Consider the following 24,342-nt stretch of genomic DNA (forward strand, 5'->3'; position numbering starts at 1 on the left):
TTAAAGGAGAGACCCTGGTATAAATGAGCCGATGATCTGGCCAGCCTAACCTATGTGAAGAATTAACTGTTTTATTTTTAAACTGTTGGTAAATTAAGTGAAACTGCGATGTAATGGTAGTAATGCAATTGGTAATTGGCTTCTAAGCTTTACCAGATTCTTATCGTAATAGCTATTAGGAAGCAAATCAATGGCCTTCACTGATGACTTACAAATACGCTCTGTAATATCCTCTTCCCTTTGCCGTGGTTCTTCTGAGGTTCAGCGTCTGAAAAATTAACTTTGTCTTCCCTGTGGACTCCTGTCTGAAACCTCAACTGTCTCAAGATCAAAGAAGATCCCTTGTCTGTGTTGTCATTTTGAGTGACAGATCAGCAATGTGTAATTCAGTAGATCAACCCCTACTATGAAAATAATAATACCTCTTCCTTAGTTAGATCGGTAAAATCAAAGTGATGGTCTAACACAACTTAATTTCATCCTTCAGAAAGAAGTCATTCTTGAGCTTGCTATACCTTCAGAGATCTCTTTTTTGTAACTATTTCCTAATTAACCATTTCACTGCCCAAGCCTGTTCTTCATTTGCTTTTATCACTATATTGCATTTTCTTTTTTCTTTGCTTCTTTTTCCTCCTTCTTTTTATAGTTGGGAATTTTTTTAATGAAACAACTCAGAGGAAAATCTACATATGGAGGCCATCAGGAAGCAGTGAATATTTGTGGCAGCAGGGCCAGGAAACCGAAATTTCTGTAAAATCTGCCAACAATGTCAGTCAAATTCTCCCTGAACATCTGTGTCTGTGACAGAGTTCTTCCTGGGGTCATAAAAATATATTTCTACACACTACAAGAGAAAACTGCTTTGTTAAAGCTCAACACTGGTGAAGATGAGAAGCACAGCTGAGCTTTTGGGCTGTAAGTGGGAGGTGAGCTGGTAAGGCATCTGTGGGGGGACCACATTTCCTCTTACAGGGAGAAAAAGGAGGTACACAGCCTCCTTTTGACAGTGTGATCACCACTTTTCTTGCCAGATTTGCAGTTAAATTTTTCCTAGATGCTCACTTTTAGTCACATTTAAGTTTGAGTGCACCAGAGGAGTGAACATTTGAATACACACTTGGAAAACTTCCAGCATGTGGGCACATGCTGTATAACATTTGCAATCACAACATCTACGGCAGCTGGGCTTTGTAGCTGGAAATTGCAGAATGGCCCTTTGGGATCAACTGGTTTGCTCTGCAGTAGTGCCCAGAACCAGCTGCTTCAAAGGAAGATGCACAAACCCTTGCAGTAAACATTTACAGGATAATTTGTCGCTAAGGTGGTTTACCTCTCATTTTTGCTTGTTAAGGATGGCTCATGCAATGGTGGATAAAGGGTCAGCAGTTCTGAAGTTCTCACTACCTAATTAAAAAATATTTTCATGCTATTAAAGTTTTACAGAAATATGTTGTTCATGTAAATGTCCAGTCCTTGTTTCTTTGCATTTTTAATCTTCTTAAATTTGTGGCATCAGGGTAACTTTAGTAACAAGCTCCTAGTTTCCCTAGGACTTTCAGCCTTTTTGTCTGCCTGGAGATGCAAATTCTCTTTCCAACTCCTGCCAGGAAGGTCTGGGAGTTACTTAGGTTAAACCCAACTATTCACAAGAGACGGCTGCCACCAGTTCCACCACCCAGTTCATTGTTTCACAAGCACTCTTGTAAACTCATGGGGGACAAGAAAGAAGCAGCCAGGTTCAGAAGAAAGAGGGATTTAATTTTAAAGAGTATGTTTTGCATCACCTTGCAGGAAGAACAGAAACACCCAGAGAAATATTATGGAGCATCAGTCAATGGGTGACTTATTCCTTCCCTGGTTATTTAATTATTTATGTATGTATGTATGTATGTATGTATGTATTTATTTATTTATCATTTACTTCCTTGTTTTGGTCATTTTTTCGACTATTCTTGCCAATGGCTTGTACAGTCCCTGACCCAAAATGTGAAAGGATTATTTCTGTCAAGGTTGAATGGTAGATTCCCTCTCTCTGATTGCTCCTATAGTTACTCTCATCCAGAAGGATCCAACATGCTGAGTTATTTGATGTCTATTTTGTTACTACTACATATTTGTGTTACTGTGGCCTTAGACACCTGGCTTGATCCTACAGTTAGGACTGTTGAGTGCTAAGTCCACTACTGAGACAGTTCTTTTTGTACTAAAGCACTGTATAGCAAGTAAATGATTTTAAGGCATTGCCAGAGTAGTATGGGAAGGTCAGGCTCAGAGTATGAACTTTGTCATGAAGCATTTGTTAACTTTTCCCCTTCACACTAAAAGGCTAGCCAAGGGCGAAGCAGAGGCACTTCTGCCGTCTTATATCACCAGTTCTAATAATTTCACACTGTCCCTTTTCCACTGCAAGCTATCCACATGAACCCTGTCTTTCACCAGCCTTCAAGCTTTCAGCTACCCACGCCTGCAGTCGCTGGGAGGAGTGGAGGAGTGGCGGATGTGGAGCTGTGGCACTTCCTCGGTCTCTTGGGGAAGTCTCTTCACATTTGCTCAATCAAGTCATGTACACGTTGTGTCATGATGACATGTCATGTCAGCTGGATAATGAAGTGCCACCACCAGACCTGAGGCAGTGCAATAAGATACTCTCCACCATTCCTAACTGCCCTGTCTGATTTTGCAGGTAGAAGCGTGCACTCTTTGGGATGCTGGCCTGCACAACATATGAACTGCTGCATATATGAAAGCAAGGTGAAACGATAAAACCAAGTATATTAAGAAATCAATCCACTGGTTTTCTTTATTGATGATGCTTCCTCCCAATACCTTTCCACGAGCATAAAATGCTCTGACATTTTCAGACTCCTGCACCTAAAATACCAGGATATTCATTTCCATCTGATGAGAACAAGAGATTGTTTCATGTCACAACATTGGATTTGCTCAATTTGCCCAACTGAATTAATGTCAGGATTTTGTTTATGTTAAAAGTTCAGGATGCTTATTAACTTTTGGGAGGAAACACAAAAGCTCTATTATATACCTTTACTGTATTAAAAAAAAAATCTTTGATGTGTTCAGTATGTGACTTTTTGAAGTTCCAAATAGTATACCAGGTGAAGCGTGGAGCGGAGAGCCTTCACTTTGGTCCCTGAGTCTATTGACCTCTGATCTCATCCAATAAGCAACTAATAAAGACAAAATTTAGATACTGGAACAGATTTCCTTATAAAATTAGACTTTTTTTCCCCTGTAGTATCACAAGTCAGGGTATGTTTGTAATTGTTTTAGCAGTCTCAGAGTCTCAGCAGCCTCTGCATGCTTATAGAAATTAAACTACTTTCAAAGAGAATAGCAAGCTGTACAGTCAGCGAGAGAAAGTTAAAAACCCTTCACATTCATTAAAATATATTTGAGGAATGATAAATCTTCCCTGCATGTCAGACAGCCATCTTTTCTGTTTTATTTTAAGAGCTACTTTTCAGAGATCTGAGAGCAAACAAGCATGCAAAGGCTTCTTTAACTGCACCTTTTTTTACTTTCCCCCCCTCTCTAATAAAAGAGTGTTTATGGCTTCATACACAGGACTGGAAAGAAAAGGATGTGAGTAAGAAAGATTAAAGGTATAAAATCCCCAGGCTACATTTAAAAGTAATTTTAAGAAGCATTATTCAATAAAGAATATGAAAATCAATTCATTCCCCTTTTTATTTAAACCAAAGTATTGCAACTTCCTCTTTTTTTTTTTTTAGCACTTATATAACGTTATTACTTGGCATCAGCTTTTATCCGAACCTAATGAGGGTTTGGCAAATCCTAAATACAGTAATGGCATTTTCCACATTAATTGAGCATACAACATCAAAAGTTTTAGAAACAACTTCACATTTAACTAGAAGACTAACTAACGTTACGCAGCTACAGCATCGCAATGAATTGTTTCTAATTCCTTGGTGTTAAGTGGGACAGCCAACTGTTTCTACTGTCAGATTTATGGTCCTGTCTGTTTTCATAAACATGGATTATTTAGAAAGAGAAGGAAAATGTTCAAGCATTGTAATTGTCACCATTCATTGGCCTCACTAAGGCAGGATCAGTTTACAGCAGCAGAGTCCCAGGGTTTTCTTTTCAGCTTGCTTACCCATAAAACTATAAAGTGCCATCTCTATATTGTCCTCAGTGAAGGACTATATAATTAATGTATTCTCATCATATAGCATTAAGAATGCTACACTAATTTAGTTGAAAGGAGACATAAACCACATCTAATACATTTTGCAATTACGGCAAGTGACTTTGCTCATTCTCTGTGTCCAGCCATGCCTCCTATTCAGGGCAACGGAAACAATGTTGCTCTATAATCCCTTTGCTATGTGCACCATGGAAGTCATCATCCTTTTTAATATTGCTGTCCAGCTCCAGATAGTCCTCTCACCTTCCCTTTCATTCACAGTTGCCACTGTGCCCTGTGACAGCCACAGTGACCATCTCATGCTGAGACATCCTAAATCCACCGCTCCTGATGCCATCTGATCTTCTAACCCTGATTTTCAATGCAAAGCAAATGTGCCCTAAATGATCTGGAACTGTGCATTTTCCTGCCTTCCCTACAGAATAAAAGCCTTTGGATGTAAATACCTACCCCTTTTTGAAAGACATCTTGCATATGCTCTGAAAATAGGTAACTTCCTAATGATTTTCGGATAGATTTTAGAGCACCAAAAATCACTATTAGTATACTACAACACAAAGGAACTTTTTGGGGAGGATATTCAGAGAGGCAAAGCATTATCTGAGGACATTGCCTAATTTAAATTCCTTCTCTTGTGGGTTTTCTGCATGACCTCAAGACATTCTCTTTGGATAAAATTTCCAAGAGGGATTTAGACATTAAGCCTAGATCTAGAAAAGGGCTTATGTGATTAAAATGGAACTTAGGGAGGTTTTAAGTACCTGTGACCGAGACTGCAATCCTGCCGATTCCTGCTCAACTACGGCTTAACCTCGAAGGGACCTATGGGCCTGAATTTTTAGTTTTTCTTAAAATGCTTCAGGGGCATAAGGTACCGCAGAAGACATGAAGACACCCATTCCAAAGCACACAAACACCCTTTAGCAGCATATATGAAAAATAAGGCCCATATAGGAACCGGGCACCTGTTTTCATCTCGTTCTGGACTTGTAAGTGATAATATTAATGACTTTCAATTAACAAGGTTATGGTATTTGGATATACCCAGGCCATTTCCCAATTATTTCAGTAGAAGCTGATGGCACATACAATTCTGATATTTGTTCTTTGGATGCATAACCTGCTTTTGAAGATGTGACTTACATATTTTTGGCAATGTTACTTGCAATATCTTTGGACCTTAGTTATTCATCTGTGAAAAGGGCTTGAAGGTGCTTCCCTGCTAACCAAGGTATTATGCTACGTAAGTATATTAAAAAACATGCAGTTCCTAGGCGCTAATGGAAATCTATACCAGATTAGTTTTTGTTGAATTCTACCCAGTTAAAATTCATGTTACATGAAAAATAATTTTAAGTGCAGAACAGCACCAGGAAGTACTAGCAATTAAAGTTACACAATGAAAAGTGCTGGAATTGCCATGAAACAGCCACCTTAATATTCTGGTCCTTTTCTGAAATTCTAAAGCAATTTGGACATGAGTATTGCCTTTTTTCTTGAGCTATTAAATTAAATTTGTCAAAAAAGTAGAGCAAACAAGTACCACATATCAAAAAAGATTGGCTCCTCAAAAGTCTTTCAACAGTATAGTTGAAAGTTCAACAGAGTAGTATATTTGCCGTACTAATGTGACAGTTATTTGTGCGAAGTTATGTGCTGGTCACAAGAAATGATGCACACTGTAGTTTTTAGGAATATACTGTACTTTGCAAAATGTCTCATACTGACTTGCTGGTTTGCAGAATGCACAAAGAATGGGAATCTGAATGTTACTGATGTAAAGAGATACTGACCTCTGGCTCAAACAAGATCTTAAAACTGGAATATTTCTTTTCCATCTGACATAGGTTTTTTGTTTTGTTTTCTAGGCAGTGGTTTTACTAGGTAAGAAACTATTGTCATTATTTGATAGATTATTTTGTCCCTGTTTATATGCATTTTGTCTAAACTAGTTTAAAATTACTCTTAACAAGGGATCTTTGGGAACCTTTTTACTTTGGAAATTGTTTCACAGTCTCATAGATATTTCTGCTTGGAACTTACCCCTCTTATTCTTCTCAACATGATTTGTTAAAATAATCACATTAATTTTTAATCCTTGCAACCGTTCCCTTCTGAGGCTTTTCAAGGTAACAGGCAGCACTTAATCCAGCTCTCTACCCTCCTCCTTTGGTCTCCTCTGCAGTCACTCACACATGCTAGCCATCTTATTCTTCATTTGCTCCCCAGGCTTTCTAGCCCCCAGGTGACCACCGACACCAGAACACTGTGAGATGATCCTGGAGTTCAGCTTCAGGCCAGGCACTTGAGGAAGCTTGTAAACTTAACTGTTGCTGTGAGTTGCTGCTGCTACAACCAAGAGAAGCAGGGCTCTTCCTGACCGCACTGGCATATGCCTGGGAGGACACCTCTGCCTGAGGCTTCTTGCTGTCCTACGCCAACCTCTTTGCACACTCTCTGCAGAATTCCTGCTCCAAGAACACTGAGGGCAAAAGAAGCATCTTGTCAGTGCGCAATATTTTGCAGAGCAAGTAATTCAGACTACATCACTGCTGTGCTAAGCCCTGTTTTATCTTAAACAGTGTTGCCTACTTTTTGCTAGCTTAAGTAGCTCCCGCCTGCACGCTCTCCTGTTCAGCAATAGCCGCTCTCAGCTGGCTGCCCTGGCTCTGTATCAGGGAGACTTTTCGCCTTGCTGTGTATAGTGAGTTGGTTGTTTGGTTTGCAGGGTTTTCCATATCTGAGCTCAACTGTGTGGTTTGTTTAGTTCTTGGAGACTGGGGTTGGCCATTTGAATTCCTAGGTCTTGTGCGTCTGAAGTGAACCAGTTTGGTTTTACAAAAATATTCTATGGTATGACAGGCTCTTGAATAGTAATCAGTGTTCAGCAGCGATGACAGACAGCAGTATCCACAGGAACTGGGTAATCAATGGAGACTCAAGTAATTGACATGTTAATGGTAAAAAAAATTAACTCGTTCTAGGAAAATGAATGGCATGGACTCATGAATGGTACTTTTTTCAAAAAGGTTGCGATGTCAATATCAATAATTGGCCCTTAGAATATTAGCATAATGGAAATATTAGCAACGGCCATGTCCCTCAGGGAAGAAAATCTGTCACAAGGAAAGATAATGGTAAATCAGTTACAGTATAATAAAAACAACATATACTTAAAGCCTAAAGGCTTATTTCTATGTTAAGATTACTACAAAACCTCTTAATGTGTAATTTGCTAATGACTTAATCAAGTGATTGAATTTCAAGCCCTGTGCATGACAGCAATAAGACCTTTTGAAACTGGAAGTTCTTTGGGGCAGGCACCTATTTTTGAGAATGGGCATGTGTACTGTGATGCACTATACCCAAACCTCTGAGCTTAGGGTATCTCACTAATGGGAACAGTCATTAAGCCTAGACCTCTCCGGCACTCGAGATGAAGAAGGTCTCATCTTTTAAGGGGTCACACGGTATGTAACAACTTACTGTAATATATATTGCAAGGTATGACATTTATACCATCTCATTTTTCTGTGATTGGTCATAGCATTGTTTTTCCTTCCTTTTGTGATGTCATTATTATAATGTGTGAGCATTTTTTAAGTGCCTGAAGTGACCTAGTTCTGAAATGACATGATTTTCCACAACTTGCCAACAGGAAGATATCAATAAAAAGAAGAAGTTAGATTTAGTTTTGTGTTGTTTTCTCTAAGCTACCACTGGTAAAAAAGGCCTCTGCTAACTCCTGTTTCCAGCTTTCTGTAGGAAGGAAGACGCTGGTTTATTCAGGCTATTATTCATTCTACTTCCTTTACCATAAGAGTCCTCTGTTACACATAAATTAGTCTGTATAAATATGAACTGTGCTTGAGAAAGTTACTCCAAAAATGCTGGTATGCTCATGTCTGACAGTCATGCAGTCAGTGGGAGCAAAGATGTATAGCGCTGCGTTTTTCACAGAGGGAACAAAGGGACACACTAAGTTACTACGTCTCTTCTTTGTTGATATTGGACACTTACTCTGGACAAAGTGATCCAGAGGAAGATAAATAAAAAGACTTTGATTTTTCAAAATAGTGACTTTGAATTGGCCGGAAAAGAAAAATAAAGAAAGCCAGTACCATGTTACCACATGCCAGGAGACAGTGGTAAGTTTTTATTTTTATAGCACATTCTGGAAAACATCAGGGAAGGAAAAAAATCATGGAATCACGTAATTATAATCCTCTATATTAGGAATTAAAATACATTTTTATATCACTTCTCCTATGTCACATTTTAGAAGCTTTTGTACATTTTAGATAATTAACAATACTGACAATTAAAGGGATGAATGAAAAAAGAAATATAAAATATGTCTGCATTTTGATGGAAGGAAAATATAAAAATAAATCTGTCTCAGTTTCTGAGCTTATACCTTCCAAAGTGATCTTTTATGTTTCTGTTGGCTGCAGTGGGCTTCTGGACACATGGGAAGCTCTCCCCGCATGTCTGATTGCAGGACTGGGACTTCATGTGGTAGGTCTTTGAATGTTCACCACTTTACACAGAAAAGGCTCTGGTCTACTGGTTACCGCACTGTAACCAACGCAAGGCTAGAAAAAGGAAAAATGGAAGAACTGCATCATTTTCATCCTCGTATCCAAAATAGCAAGCCCATTAAAATGTCAGCTATATAATATACTTTTTGTTAGTTTACAGTGAAAGTGGCTTCTGGGCTTTTGTGGAAACCTTAATTCTTTCTTCTGAAGTTTATAAAAAGCTCTGTTACTCCTATATAGAGATCCGATCCTGAATGACCTCTGCAGACCTTAGCGAACTACGTACGTGGGTTCTTCTGGCCACGCTGGAGACCATTTTGTCATTGCCTTCAGGATCTTATGTGTAAAAGGCTAGCTGGGCTGTGCTGTGAAACCAGTCTGACATTTCACAGAGCTGAGCACCTTTGAAAACTGAGTGCACCTTGTAAATAGAGAAAAGCAGAAGCTGAGCCTTCTTGAGGCCAGGGAGGCAACGAGCCAAACCGGGGCTGCACAGCCGCTTGCTACAAGCATCTCCTGTGATGTGATGCTAGAAGGGCCAATGTGTGCCTAAAATGAGAATATCACAACAGTTCCTCGTTAATGAACATGGTTAATAATAATTACCTATTGATAATTCCACAGAACAAAATCCCTTTTGTATCGGTATAACAGTTATTCTTACACAGCATAATGCACTACCAGGTAAAGGGATCCCTGCTTGTTCCAAAAAAGCTAACTCAGGTGTCAAAAGCAATATAATTATATTTTCCAATGCAGATGCTAGCAGTACAACATCCCTGCCCCACCAGCATGGCTCAAACCCAAACTGGAAGGAAGAAAAATTGTGACCAAAGGGCCAAACACTCCACAGCTGTTATTTCAGCATGACATTCAAAGAGGAAGAAAATGACAAGCAGATCTCTAATATTTTTTAGAGAAGGCAAAAATTATAAATTATAAATTTTGCCTTCTATATAAACAAATAAATGTTTTAAATCCTACTGATTGATTATAACACACCTAACACAATGAAGGCCCAATCTCTTCTGGAGCCACTGCTACAAATAGAAAATGAACGAAAAATAAGACTAGTAACGAAGAACAGCTGAAGACCTAGACTGGAGTATTCAAATCCTAGAAACCCATGGGCTTTAGGAAAAAGTGGAACCAAAGAGATCATAAAGTTAAAAGCTCGTCTGAAGTAATGCAAATATTTGTAATCAAAACAAAATCTAAAAAGGTAACTATCTGATGAACAAAGCAACCAAAAGAGGGGAAAAATTGATGAAGCAATATAAAAAGAGAACTTCTTATTTCAGGATATATGCACAGCAATAGTCTTTCAATCTCAGGCAATACAGCACTCTTATTACTCAAAATTAGACATTCTTTCAAATCATAATAAAAATTACCCATAGAACACAGTTTTAAGTTAAAAAAAAAAAAAAAAGCCCAGAAAGAAAAAATCACAGCTCCAGCAGCATTTTTGAAAATTCAAACACAAATTGTGGGCTCAACATAGTTTTATTCTAGTAAACATAACAGAATGGGATCCTTAGTATTCATAACAAAAAATCATAATCCTTTTGGACTTCTACAGAGTACCTTAATGCAGCAGCATTTTGTAGTGGTGTGTTCTAAAATGTAATTATGTGCAGTGGAAAAGGGCATCTCTTTTTGCAGTTTTAGATTTATTGCCTTTCAATTTCTTTGCAAGTCAGTCTGCTCTTGCATTTTTGAGAGAACAGAGACTGCCAAGCTCTTCCTTTATTTCCTGGAACAATCCTTTTCTTGCAGTATAACTACCATCTTCTTCGTGAAACAAACACTTTCAGTTGTTTTCAGTGTCCCCTCAGACTCTTCTCTTTTCTGTCCTCTAACACCTTGACTTTTGCTTGCTTTCGCTTGATTGAAAGCAAGATTGTTCTGGTATTAATGTGATGGAAATCAGATATGATATCCACAGTTAGATGTCCACACATGAAACTGTACCAGAAATGTCACAATTTCTGCTATAATTCCAGTTATATTATATGGACTATTATCTGCTTTTATTCCCAATAACCTACCATGTCGTTTGCTCCTGCTTTCTGTTTTCTCCCTGGTGGACTTTGATGTTTATAGTAGGATGCTTAAAACTAAGGAATCAAGGTAAGATAGAATGGGCTAAAAAGAACAGGTACCCTTTCGCAATAATTTTCTGCTTTACTTTTAATTTCACAAAGTGTTAGACACCAGCCTTTATGGAGAGAAGAAGTAGACAGACCACCATTTAGAATGCATACGTCCTGCTCACCATCACTTCTTTTTCCAGTAGACCCAAAGGAGTCAAGTTAATAAACTTCAGAAGGGATTTCCTCACTATTCCCTCCATGCATGTGTTCTCTCCCACCTTGTTGTTCTACCTGAGAAAGGAATCCCCACAGATGGCAAGTTTCAGTTAGCCATAGCTGGAAATAGGCAAAAGAAATACAGACATAACCAAACAAAATTTAGGTGCAGTATTATGAAAGTTGTCCTAATAGAAGAATTTCTTACCAGTTTCCAAGGAAAATTTTGAAATCTGTATCACCTGGATCCATAGCAGCTGGACTAGACAAACCATTAAGAAAATGAATAGGATGGTCCTATTCTCAGGATGAAAATAGTTTAAATACTCTTCTTATTTCTACTCTCCCAGATGTACCACATTTTTTAGACAAGTAGACATGATCCTATATACGAACGTGGATCTGCCTCCACAAAGCTCAGAGCAAATCATCAGAGAGATATTGGAGCTCATGGTTATTCAGCTGAAGAGACACACTCCTGTAAGTTGGTCCCTGAATCAGTTATGACTATGGCATGACATGAGTGAAGGAGGAGACATGAGTGAAGAAGAAGATACTCCTGTGACTGCATTCTCATAGCCAGTGGTGAACTACTATAAATGCCAGAACATACAGTGTGGGCAAATAATCAGCTTTACCTAAAGCTATAGACTGTATACAGGGTTTGGATCAATGGCTCATTTTTCTTTAGAGTCTTCTCCACTCCAGCAAATAATCCTGTTGACTTCAGAAGGATTTTAATTTGCATGAATCAAGGCCACTAGATCTGGTCCCGGAGAATGTGATTAGTTTCCTTAACAAAATCTTACTGCAGGTCTCCTTAATTGTAATCTGAATTCTAAGCCATCGCTTTTGCTGTCATACACCCCTTGGCAGAAATTGCCTGCCTGGGACCTTAAGGAAAATACACATCACAAAACTGTCCCAGCGAGTAAACATGTTTGTGACCTGAATCTACTTTTGCTTTCTAAAGGCTAGTTTGAGAGAGTCACAAAACCTCAGACTCCCCCGGTTCATTCATTGCAATTGTTGTTCGTAGTTGTGGTTGTTTTCCTTCGACGCTCATTCTCCCTTTTCCTGCTCTGTGGCCTGTTTTGCACCGTTCACTTGCTCAGGCCATGGAAATAGCTTCCCTTGGAAAACAACACTGGAGATCTGCAGCTTAAAAATGTCACAGCAGTGCAGAAAGGATTGCAGAAAAACATTCAGAAGAAAAAGACAAGTTTTCAGGAATGTCCTTCAGCTTAAAAAGTGGTCCTTTACAAAATGGGTTATATTGAAGACAAACTGAATTTCTCACTAGAAATACATCTCTGTAATGGAAGAATACTGTTTGTATTTGCTTTGCAATAATGAGAACAAGAATTTACAGTTAATGACAAAGACTTCAGGTTAAAATTAGAGCACTGTTTTGTTTCTTGAGGAGTGAACATTCTACAATTTATAATGAATTGATCTATAATTAACCAATTAAATCTTTCAGTTCAGCCTTTGGTTTATTCTTGGCTAAACATGTTCCTCAACAGCAGTAGCCTTCAACCAGGTTTTTCCTGTGCATCTATTAAAAATCTTTTCTCTCAGCTTCCAGCTAACTCAGCATTACTACTGCAGCCTGAACTCATCATTTCCCCCAGGCATCAGTTGAAAACAGTTATATATATGTGACTTCCACTCTGGAGAACTGTAAGAATACACTGCAGCACGTCAAAACTTCAGTTTCCACTAAAAATGAGTAGTGCATATTGTCAATGCAATCTATTTTCTTTGGCTTATTCAGTAAAAGGACTGTGAAAACCTAAGGGTGGGGTCTGTGATCCTTATTAACCCTAACTTCTAAATTCAGGAGTGGCACCACCCTCCCCCGTGAAACTAACTATGCTTTAAGGTACTGCTCATCATGAGGAATGAATTCCCTGAGAAACCCATTAAGAAACAGTGTATCTCTACAGAACACTGCTAAACCATGAGTGCTGAAATAATATCTATAATCCATAAGATTTTGTTTTTTAAATGTGGCATCAGAATTTTTTCATCCAAAGTTGTATTCAAGTAAATATTTTTATTTTTCCCAGTAGTATAGAACTGATATATCTTTTGCATTTGCAAACATAAATTTGTAATCTATTTGCACACTGCATCTACAATTAGCTCTAAATTAAAGAACAGTCACAGCAATAGAATTGGATACCAGCTGAATCAAAAGGCAACAAAGAAATCAGTGATTTGTACACATTCCATTTCTAGTTGGAATGTTTTCTACTGTTACACCATTATTTCTACAACTGTGTCAGAAAATATTTTGCTTCAGAAACTTTGGTTCTGTCTTGCCAAAGTAAATATACTTAATCTGTTCTAATTTTCTGTCATTCTCTCAGGACCAATGTACCTCTATTGGAGGCTTTACAGTGTCTGATCAATGATTGTTTTAAGGGATGTCAAGATTATCTACACAGCCCATTCTGTGCAGTCATTTACCCTCCTAGAAGACTGAACATACAAAGCATTTTAATTCTAACAAAAAATATTGTTTTTTCTCTGAACTATTTTTGTAACCTGTCCTTTTCTTCAAAGCAAGTGGAATCTCTCATCTAGCTTTTTGATACAAGCAATCAGGCTTATTTTTCTGCTGTTGTACTGTTTCTAGCTGAACCTACTTACATTCTATGTCTCAAAAAAGAAAAGAATGCAATAAAGAAAAGAATGGGATTATACAAATACTTTATTCATCATACAACTAGAGATAAAATATAACGTTTTGTCAGTGTTTTCCATTATAGGATCTTATTTTCAATTGCTTACATATTAACCCATCACTCTGGGCCAGAATATTCCATGGTAGCTGGCTGGCTTACAGTAACATTTTTTTTTAAGTTTTAGCAAAACTGACGCAGTCATCTTGAAGAACAAGATGAAAAGAATGCTTTTTCAATGCTAGAAAAGTTTTCAGAAAGTTAGCTGTGTCATCCACTATACTTTGGAACAGATAGATGAAAACTAAGACAGCTAATGCTTGTATTAGGGACGTGCTTTTTATTACCTCATGCCAGCAAAATGATTTAATTTGGACAAAATGAAAGGTTTGGAATATTTGAAATCTGCAGATTCTCAGTAATGGTTTGCCCAGGGTTGATACCTGAATTCTTCAAATATTTGTTCTACATTGAGCCAGCAGCTGAAGGATGTAGGCTCTCCACATTTCCATGGAATGACTATTCTTTGCTGTTGTTGGCTAATACAGCACTTAAGAGCCAAACTAAAATTAGGGAATTTCTTTTCTGCTTCCAGTGCACAAAAGAGGGGAAAATGGCTCAATTAGGGCACAAGAGAAACAAGTCAGAGCTGCTATGTTGAGAAACAGCAGCAGAGTTTAAGGTAAGTAAAGACAGCCTGAGGAAGAGGAGTCATTGAAAAAATATAAAAGGAGTTGGCAAAGGGCTTCAAGCATTGGGCTAAGAAGGAAACCAGATCAACTGAAGAGCGATGAACTTGCAAATATGAGGATTAGAAACTAGTGAGAGTGGGTGTCATGCACTGTGTCCGGATTGTTATCCACAGTGAGACAGATTCTGTCTGTTAACGCACTTCACCAACGAGATGCCAGGTGATTAACATATACCACAATTTTATTATATTTTCCGCTGTCCTTAAGCGAGTCGCTTTAACCTATATAGTAATCCCAATACAAAATAAGAAAGAAATCGGTAGAGCAAGATAAATTAAATTGGGGGAAGGAGAATACAACCTGTTTGGTGTTCCAGTAGTCCACAGCAAGGTCAAAGGTGGTGGGGGTCTCAGACCAGCTGAGAGGGAGCTCCGCTAAGTTACTGGATCCAGCTGGATCCGCTAGATCCAGCCTTCTGAGGCAAAGGAATGACAGTTTTTGTCCCTAAAAACATTGACCGAGCTATGAGCTAAGCTTCTCAGCGCTAAGAGGAATGGGCCAGGTAAGGACCTGAGTGGAGACATCACCTTGGGTGCTTACAGAGCCATACAGGAAGGCTTTGGTGGCGATTCAGTGCCGACAGACTATTCAAGAAAAAACACAGCTTTGAGATCTCAGTCCCAACTATTTCACCATCATTGCATGCATCTGACCCAGAGAATTTAGGATATTTCTTCAGGTAGCACTAGAGAGGTTACAAAAAAGACCTGACCAGACATTTCAGACCCTCTAACAGAAGCTGGATGCAGGTTAGTTATGCAAAGAGAGCCAGAGGTACTGACCTCTGAAAAGCTAGCAGGAGCACTTGGAATCACCTTCTGATATGCAGCAAGTAGCCGATGAGTAATGATTAACAGATTCCAAATATCAACTTTAGACCATGCAGCTGTGGCCAGAATAAATCGTTCATTTAATGATTTACAAAAACATTTCAAACTCAGTGGCACTGAAGTGAGTATCTTTCATTTTAGCAGCAGCTATATAGATCTGCCTGAAGGGAAACTGAAAGCTCAGCTGTTGTGATACTTGACCTAAGCATCTAAAGTTCCTCTCTGAAATTTAGAGTGGTATCTTGTTCAGGCTCAGCTTGTTTCTACATAAGCACTCATGGAATATTTTTCTTTCCTCCAGAGATAATGCTCTGGTTTCGACTAACAAGACTCTCAAAAGATCTGGTTAGTTAAGCTTCACTTAAAATGTGCCAGTGCAAAGTGAGATAGATAAACCCAGAAAATCCCATAGAGCTCATCTCCTTGGTTCTTGCCCAAAAAGGACTCATCAACGAGCTCTGCAACAGGCACTGCAGGTCAGCAAACTCAGGCCTTTCGGAATAAAAAGGAGAGCATGTTCTGGAGCAGAAGGTCATTTCTGCTTATGCCCAGCCTCTGCAGGATATGGGTCTCCTGCTTAATATCAAGTACAACAAGCGAATAGAGAGAAGGCTGTTAGTTTGCTTAGTTTTTAAGGGCAAATAAACCAAGACCAGAATCTCCACTAGATACCTGCTAACTCTTTGGGAACCAACACAAGCCTGACAGGGTGGGAGATAACCATTGCATTGTGCAACCACCCAGAGCCAAGAAGTCTGACAGATGTGTCTTACTCACTACAAAAGCAGTAGCTGCTAAGTGCTATTCTATATGAGTTTCTGAATATACAATCCTAGCAGGCTCCTTCAGGAATCTCATAAAGACACAAGTCCCTCAATAAGCCATACTATTAAGTAGGTTGTCAAGTTCCATTCAGCTTCTCTGTGGACCTCATCAAGCCCAGTCTCAAAGAGGTAAAACAAAGGTGAGTGGATCCACTATCAAAGAAAATGCCAGTCCCTTATGGAAGAAAAACTGACCTGTAGCTCTTCAGTGCTGGTTATCACCTTAGCATCTGACTTGTGGCTGAGGATTCAAGAAGGGTATTGCTTCCAAATCTCAGTAGCAAAAGTTGCATGTATTCTCTCAATATACCCTATCCATTTGCATTATCTGGCTGAATCTAGTAATGAGCCTCGTGGTGATTGTACATACTCTGCACTGACAGGGAAATACCAGAAGAAGAGGGAAGTACACAGGACTTGAGTATGTTTTATGACTAATTCTCTGATGTTCCTACAGAAGGCTAAGATAATGGGTTCCCTCACCAGGCGATGAACATTTCAATGACATGCTCTTTAAGTCACTCTGTATTAATATAAACAAGCAAAGCAGTACACAACAAAGATGTTCTCTTCACCACAGCAGAGATGAAAATTTTTTTCCCTTTTGCGAGTTTCCCTCTCTCTCCCTGGAAAAGGACACTTCGCTGACTCACATCTGATTAGTCCTGTTACTGTAGCAGAATCAGTGGCAAAGGACAAAAGAGCTGGATTCTTTCTGCCTCATACATCATTATCCACCCACAAAATCTAATAGAGGATAAATCATATTCTCAGATGGGAATTTTCCCATTGATTTCAGTAAGCATAGCAATGGATTTTCTGTATTTATTGCTTAAATTTTTTTACTGGCAGAAATAGTGGGCTAAACAATCAAAACATCTGTTGCTGTTCAACTTTCAGGAACTCTGCCGAAAGCCCCAAAAATCTCCTTTTGATATGTAGAGTGTGGACATCTGGCTGGGAAAGCTCTGAAACACTGAACACAAAAGCTGCACGACACATTTTTACTGAGTCACCGCTGATCATACAACTTATCCCGAAATATCATGCCTGCTTCTGAAGCATGAAACCATAGATCTAGAGGGTTTCTTCCCACCTCTCCAAGGCTTGTTCCAACCAAACTGAAAACATCAAATGAATGGAAAAGAGAAAAGAGGAGATAAACAATCCACCAAACAAGCAGCTATGTGAGCAGAGCAACCCAGAAAGTCTGATTTCCTGTGGAGCCTTCTGGAGTTTGGAGAGATCAGTACCTGGGCTGATGTCTTCTCCTGTGGCTAGGCTTTCCTCTCTCTTTGGATATGGATTCTTGGGAGCCTATTAAGAGATGAACTTACAGTGCAGTCTGTTCTTCAGCAGGAGCAATAAGAAGTCTCTATTCTTTATCAGACTGCTGTTTTTTACAAACTCTGGAGGCACGTAATACCTCTGAGCCTGCTACTTTTCTCTCAGGCCCAGTTGAAACTGGCTAATAGTTGACTTTTGACCAGATGCATACAAAAGCAATGTGATCTGCTGTTCTTGGTAATCAAATTAAAAACAAGTGCTCCAAATAATTAGAAGTTATCATCTTCCCTAGGTAAACACACTTGCTATCAATGCTTCCTGTCTTGTAAGTCATTAGAAACCTTTTGAACTTTTGTCTTTATCCAGCTCATTTTAACAAAGCAAATACCAAAAGCTGGGATACACTGATAACAGGGAGCTGTAAATACGTAGGTGGGTGATATTCTTAGAGTCTAAGCAAAGTGCTGGAACTAATGGAAAAGCTCCAGCTGGCTTTAATGAACTTTTTTTGAGCTAGACCTTCTTTCTTGAGCTGTGGAAAAAGACTAGCTCATAGTGGGTCCTCTGGAAATGTCTACTAATAATTAATAAATGTGTATCTCCATAGAAAATAAAAAATGATGGGTTTTGGCTAGAAAATGAAAGAAAACACTGAGTTTCAAGATGACCAAATGTTTATATTTTCAAACACGTATGTTTGCTGAAGCTAAGAGAAGGTCAGTGTTTTGTACAAAACTTTGCAAAGGTAATATTACTTTCTTGGCTAACTAAAATCCAGCTGTGCTCTTGCACACAGTGTATGTTCAGTGTGTGCAGACACTCATACATACACTTTATAGACATGCACATGTTCTATTAAATGATGCCTAGTCTCTTCCGTGAGCAAAGTCTGGTTAAAGTGTGGCTATTCAAATATGACCAACATTTTGGCAAATGGATTTATTAACAGATTTCAACCTATCTTGTTATGGATAATGCTTTACATTCTAGGTATTTTGGTCACTAGGTTAACTTTATAAATAGCAAATTAATATACTGTGTTGAAAATCTGACCTACTTTTGCTCTTTATTTTGCAGTGACTGACAGATTTATTATATTTTTTTTCCTCTTCATAAACGCTTCAGAATTGAGAAGATCTAATCCCTCTTTTGGCATTTTAACTTGGTATCACAATTTTGTTTACTTAATAAATAAAATTGCAAGAAAAAGAAGGTAATTTACCCCTTGATAAACCTCCATCTTGTTAACTTCCATCTGTGAATAATGGCTGGTGAGCGTGCAAAGTGGCTGGTACAGATTGGATTTGGTGTAAGCAGAAACAATTCTGATGGTATTGTTAGGAGCTGGCATTTGCACATATGCAAATGTTTTACTGGTTCAGAATAACAATGATTTAATGCAGCAGCACAGTTCAGCACTTGACATGCAAACACAACTGTTATTGTCTTTAAATTTATTTTTTATACCCCCTTATTAAAAAAAAACCAAGAAAAATATAGGTAACTCCTATATCTGCAATATAATTTACATTCAGTACTCAGCTTTAAAAACATGATACTATTAGTACACAGCATGATAAATATTCTAAGCATACACAACTTGTGCTAGGTGATAAAATATTCTGAGCATGTCCCAAAATGATTCTCTCATCAGAGATGGCTTGTTACCTCCACCATCAGCAGATACTGATAATTAATCAACTGAAATGAATCTTTACAGAATAAACAAATCTGTTATACATGAAGGATGATTATGTTCTTTAGGCTGTGAAGATTTTTCATAACTTATTCATGCCAATGGTGTGCCTGAGTTATGAAGTATTTTTCACTTATGAAATAAATATAGCATCTTTTGTTTGTCATATATCCCCTCTATTTTCCAGGCTTTACCAGCACAAATCTACCAGCTATGCTGATTTACACCAACAGAAGAATTAACCCTCTATTCATCATCAGCATTAATGTTTCCTGAGTTATTTCAGATGCATTTCTAAAACATAGCCCTGGTAAATCATTTTTGACTGTTCCATTTTAACAGTAATGTCTGTGTAAATGCCATTATCAGCCGTAAGACAGAATCATAGATGTCTCCGTCCAACTTTGTGAGTTCCACTCTCTCCTGGTAGACGTAATACACACAGTGGAGGATAGTGCCGTATTTTGAGATGGGAAAGCCATGAAAATATGCTACCATTAATGAATTCATACTTCTACGTGCTGCTTTTATGCTCACTTTTCTTTCGTCTATTTAAATGACCAGTTTGTTTTTTCACTGGCAGGATCACTGATAGATGATGAATTTTAGACATGCATGTGAAAGTATTTGAAAATCCTACGTTCTAAGGAACAGGAAACAAGATCATGTTTGGCTGACCTCCTCAGCAATCACAGATAAACAGTGGCGTTTAAATTACAAATTTGTGTGATATGTTAAAAAAACAACAGCAAAAAAAGGAAACATTGACAACTGCCAGACAATGTTAGAAAATAACCAGAAAAACAGCAAATATATGTGAAGACATCATGATCTGCTGTGAATATTCTTCAAACACAGAAAGAATAATTGTGAATGATTCATTCAAACTGAGTCATACTTTATTTTATTAGGGAAATTCTCAGGGTTAGGCCTACTGTGTGAGCACAGATTCTTGGCTAGGATTCACTAAAACTGATGTGCTAACTCACATCAGACAGACATCCTTTATTAAAAAACCCCAAAGCATGAAAACACAGAAACAGCAAAAAACCCCAGCTGAACCCTTGACCTAAGGAAGGAGATACTGCTTCATGCCTTTCCTTGACGCTTCACTGAGAGAGAGGAGCCAATAAAGAGTTTTAAGAACTATTTAAACAAAATCTGCTCAGGAAAACCTTGTGCTCGTGTCTTTTGAACATTCAGCTCTTTCCCACTACGAATGAAGCAGAAGCAACTTGTTTACTGTAGGAATGCAAGTTTTGTGGTAAGTTAACATACAACACACTATCCATGCTGCTGTATGTATAATATAACACAGAAGAAGCCACTTAGAAGACAGTTACTGTGTTGTGGGGCAGACAGAAGGTATACTGAGGAAAACAATAATTTGCAACAAATACGTCTTTGCTTTACCTCAGCCTTTCACCAAGGTACTCACTGCACCCGGATCTTTCCAGATCTTATCTTTCCAGATCCAGTCCTTTCCAGATCTCTCCAGACACACTCAGATTTTTCCAGATGGAAAAAGAGAGTTTCTTGCCTTCAAGCTACACACTGCAATGCCTACATTTTAGGCATCGTCTGACAGTGTAAAATCAGGAACACTGTAACAGAAATCGTAGAAAGAGTAATGAATGTCAGAATAATATCCAAAATAGCTAGCACACTGAGCTCTGCCTTACACTAGTCAACAGGAAAATGTTCGTCCTTTATCAGTCCTTTATTAAGTCTAAAAAATCATGAGCCCCAGGCTGCCAGTCTCCCCAAGGTAAACTTTAATAAGCTCGGCAAAGTTCATATGTGCCTATTGAGATATGGCTATACAACACCCTCATAATTAAAACACCAAGTAGTGAACAAGCTTTCATTCCCTCTTCTACACGAAAACAATCAAAGCCTAATTTTTCACCTCAAGGACTGTGTCCAGATACTAGACTGGGGCTTATTTTGGAAACAAGCTACTGCTCTTCCTGCTGAACCCATCCCCATATGTACAAACAAACTCAAGGTGTCCTGTATCAGAAGAGGGCACAAGAAGGAGCTAACTTTAGGTCATTCCTCATTGCAAAGGGGAGCCCTGGAATGATTGTGTGCTCTGTTTTATGAGTGTTATGTGTAAGTCACAGAAAAAGCCATTGGTTGAGGAGAGACAATCTCCTAACTTCCCCAGGAAGTGCTTATATGTTTTGTAATGAAAACTGACTCACAATTTTACCCTCATCCCATCGCATTTTACCATACAGAACAGTCATGCTTCTCTCCAGTCCAGCTGATCTTGGATTATCCTGCATAATGACACAGCTTCACTAGAAAGAATGAAAAATGTTCCTCCTCTATTCCCCAGAGCAGTCTATGGCTTTGTGGTTAAAACATACTGAAAGGAGCATGGCTCATGGGCCTGAATCCAACCTCAGTCAACCGTGGACTTTGAAAACAAGTTGCTTATGTAGCCAAAGAGAGTGTCGTAATCTACTACAGTCAATACCGCATGCCATTTTAACAGTGAACATTATTCTCCACTGCCTTTTCTACGAAGATAAGGAGCTTGGGCCTGTACATGTGCATTGGACACAGACCTGCCAGGCCAAACCCTTTATGACGATTGCACTCAGGTTTTTATGTAAGCTAGGCAATGACCTTCTAGCCTTGTTGGGACCAAGACACCTCTGAAGGAATGCTCAGGACTTGAGGCACCTGGAGTTCCTGGAGGCTGGGAGATGAAGTAGATTCAGACTAGCTATACGAAGGGACATTTAAAGGTCATCTAGTCCAACCTCGCTGCAATAAGCAGGGACATCTTCAACTAGATCACGTTGCTCAGAGCCCCATCCAACCTGCTGGGTAGCTTCAGACTAGATATAGGGAAGAAGTTTTTTACAATGAGGGTGGTGAAACACTGGAACAGATTGCCCAGAGAGGTGGTAGATGCCCCATCCCTGGAAATGTTCAAGGTCAGACTGGATGGGGCTATGAGCAACCTGATCTAGTTGAAGATGTCCCTTCTTATTGCAGGGGGAGCGGACAAGATGACCTTTAAACGACCCTTCCAACCCAAACTATTCTATACTTCTATGATTCTAAGTGCTGGAAAAGCTCAGGTGCTGTCCCATTTAGGGAGCAGTTGAATGAGGCTTTCCAGGGTCATCCTTTTATATTTACCTCTCTGAATTTCACCACCAGTCTACCTGAAACATAGGCAGGTTTTTTGCTTGTGCTTTTCCTTGGCAATTGGCTCAAGATCATGTGGCAGTATAACGTGACAACTGTAGCAATTTTCTTAGCAGTCTTAATATGGAAAAAAAAATCCCATTGGAGCCTGTTTTCACAAAAATAAAGCTCAATAGGACAGCCTTTCAGACTCACATCTAGATATCCTGGCTTCTGTATATTCTAAGGCTATTGTTATGCTATTTTCTCTTTCTAATTTTTCTCTTCTTAGTGGTATTATTAAAATAATCTGAGATTGTTTTTTGTTGTTTATAAATGGACTGCTGTTATCTATTCATTTATGACAAGATGATTGTATTTACTTATCTAGTTGTTTGCAGATAAGCACTGCATAATCTGGTTTTTGTGGTCATTTGAAAAAGTGTGGCTGGAGGAAGGCTCCAAGTCTGCTTTGCTCTAACTGCTGTTTTCTTGGTCAGGGAGATTCAGCAAGAAGAGAAAGGCTGTGCTGTCTCACAGAACAGCTGGGCACATGCAGTGGGCACACGGATGCAGGGCAGGTAGAAAAGGAAGAGAATCCCTCAAGTGGGAGGGTTTTACAAGAGGCAGAGGCTGGAAGACTGCTGAGAAGCAAAGGAGGTAGATATGCTGCCAGGCCTCACAGGTGGTGGAAGAAACTTCTGAGGGACACAGAGGAGGCTGTATGTAATTTGCTGAAAACCAGAAAGTCATTAATTCACTGGACTGAAAACAAACATAAAAGGAGCCATCCTGCAAAGATACAGAGTGGAAAAGGGCAGATGCGTTTATAAATCCGTTTCATTTCTCTACTGTCTCCCTCTAAGACAAATAAAGACAATTAATTACTTAATTGTTCTGGTTTATATTGTAATAAATCTGGCTTTGAGATCTTCTGCCTTTTTACTATCTTTACGAAACTCGTGTTAGGGAAAGTGCTGGAAGATCCACCCCAAAGCTATGACTAACTCGATACCCAATTACAAATCCAAAACCTCACCCCCGAGCTACTCTTATAAGCAACCTTTAGCTACATGCATGTGACAAGTTCCCTGGCTGCACTACCAACCTCAGGCCAGCCTAAAACCCCACCCAGGAGCCAGAAGCCCGGAGGCCAGCCAGAGCGGGCACCTACAGGGCTGGCGATTGCCCTGGTCGCAACTGCGGGCCTGCATCCCAAATGGTACGCTGCCAAACACGGCCAGACAGGCTGTCTGTAGACGGTCTGCAAACTGTCTGTGAGGCCAAGCATGTCATACTTGTGGTCTTCATGGGTACAGCTGTGGACTCTAGTGGGGCTGCTTACGTGTCATGTTCATGCTGAATTAGGAACTAAAATGGCATTAAGACAATTTGGTCGAAAGTATGGCTTATTCTTGGGACATCCCAGAATGAAGCCTTGGGATACAAGAAACTGGATGAAACATTCCTCGAACAGCAGTCTGACTCGCAGGGAAGAAAACAGCTCTGGGCAGGAGAGCAGGGTTTGCTGAGAGAGGCAGCATGGCTGCTGTGAATGTGTTTGGCATCCTTCTGCTGCTTGTCCTGGTGCCCCCTGAACAAGGCGGACTCATTTCCTCAGGCTAACAGCTCGAGTCACTGATCGGTGACTCGGGGCCCGCAGTCCCTCTGAGGCGACTCGGAGGCTGCCAGGCCATCAGCCGCAAAACTGAGGAGAAAACCTGAGGTAAACTGGCCGCCTCAGAGGGGGAAAGGGGTGCCCGCCCCGAGAGTCCCCCGGCCCGCCGGTGCCAGAGGCCGCATCTCCCGCCGCCCCGCCTCTCTGAGCGCGAACCCCGCGGTCCCCCGCCGGATGGGGCCTGGCCGTGCCGTGCCGGGCGCTGAGGCGGGCTGCCGCCGGGCCGTGCCGGGCCGGGCTGTGCCAGGCCGTGCCAGGCCGTGCCGTGCCGTGCCGTACGCTGAGGCGGGCTGCCGCCGGGCCATGCCGTGCCATGCCGGGCGCTGAGGCGGGCTGCCGCCGGGCCGGGGTGCAGCCAATGGGCTGGCGGCGCCGAGCGCCCCGTCCGCGGCT

General features: G+C 39.9%; 1 long non-coding RNA gene across 1 annotated transcript; it reads right to left on the bottom strand.

Moving 5' to 3' along the window:
• Window positions 1-6,248: 6,248 nt before the first annotated feature.
• Window positions 6,249-15,308, bottom strand: LOC135311752 (uncharacterized). Its single transcript, XR_010371337.1, has 4 exons — window positions 15,270-15,308; window positions 11,012-11,120; window positions 8,610-8,787; window positions 6,249-6,674 (listed from the first exon to the last, which is right to left on the bottom strand). It is a non-coding gene; the product is annotated as an uncharacterized LOC135311752 (long non-coding RNA).
• Window positions 15,309-24,342: the final 9,034 nt, after the last annotated feature.

The sequence above is a fragment of the Phalacrocorax carbo genome, chromosome 2, assembly GCF_963921805.1.
Source record: "Phalacrocorax carbo chromosome 2, bPhaCar2.1, whole genome shotgun sequence".
NCBI lineage: Eukaryota > Metazoa > Chordata > Aves > Suliformes > Phalacrocoracidae > Phalacrocorax > Phalacrocorax carbo.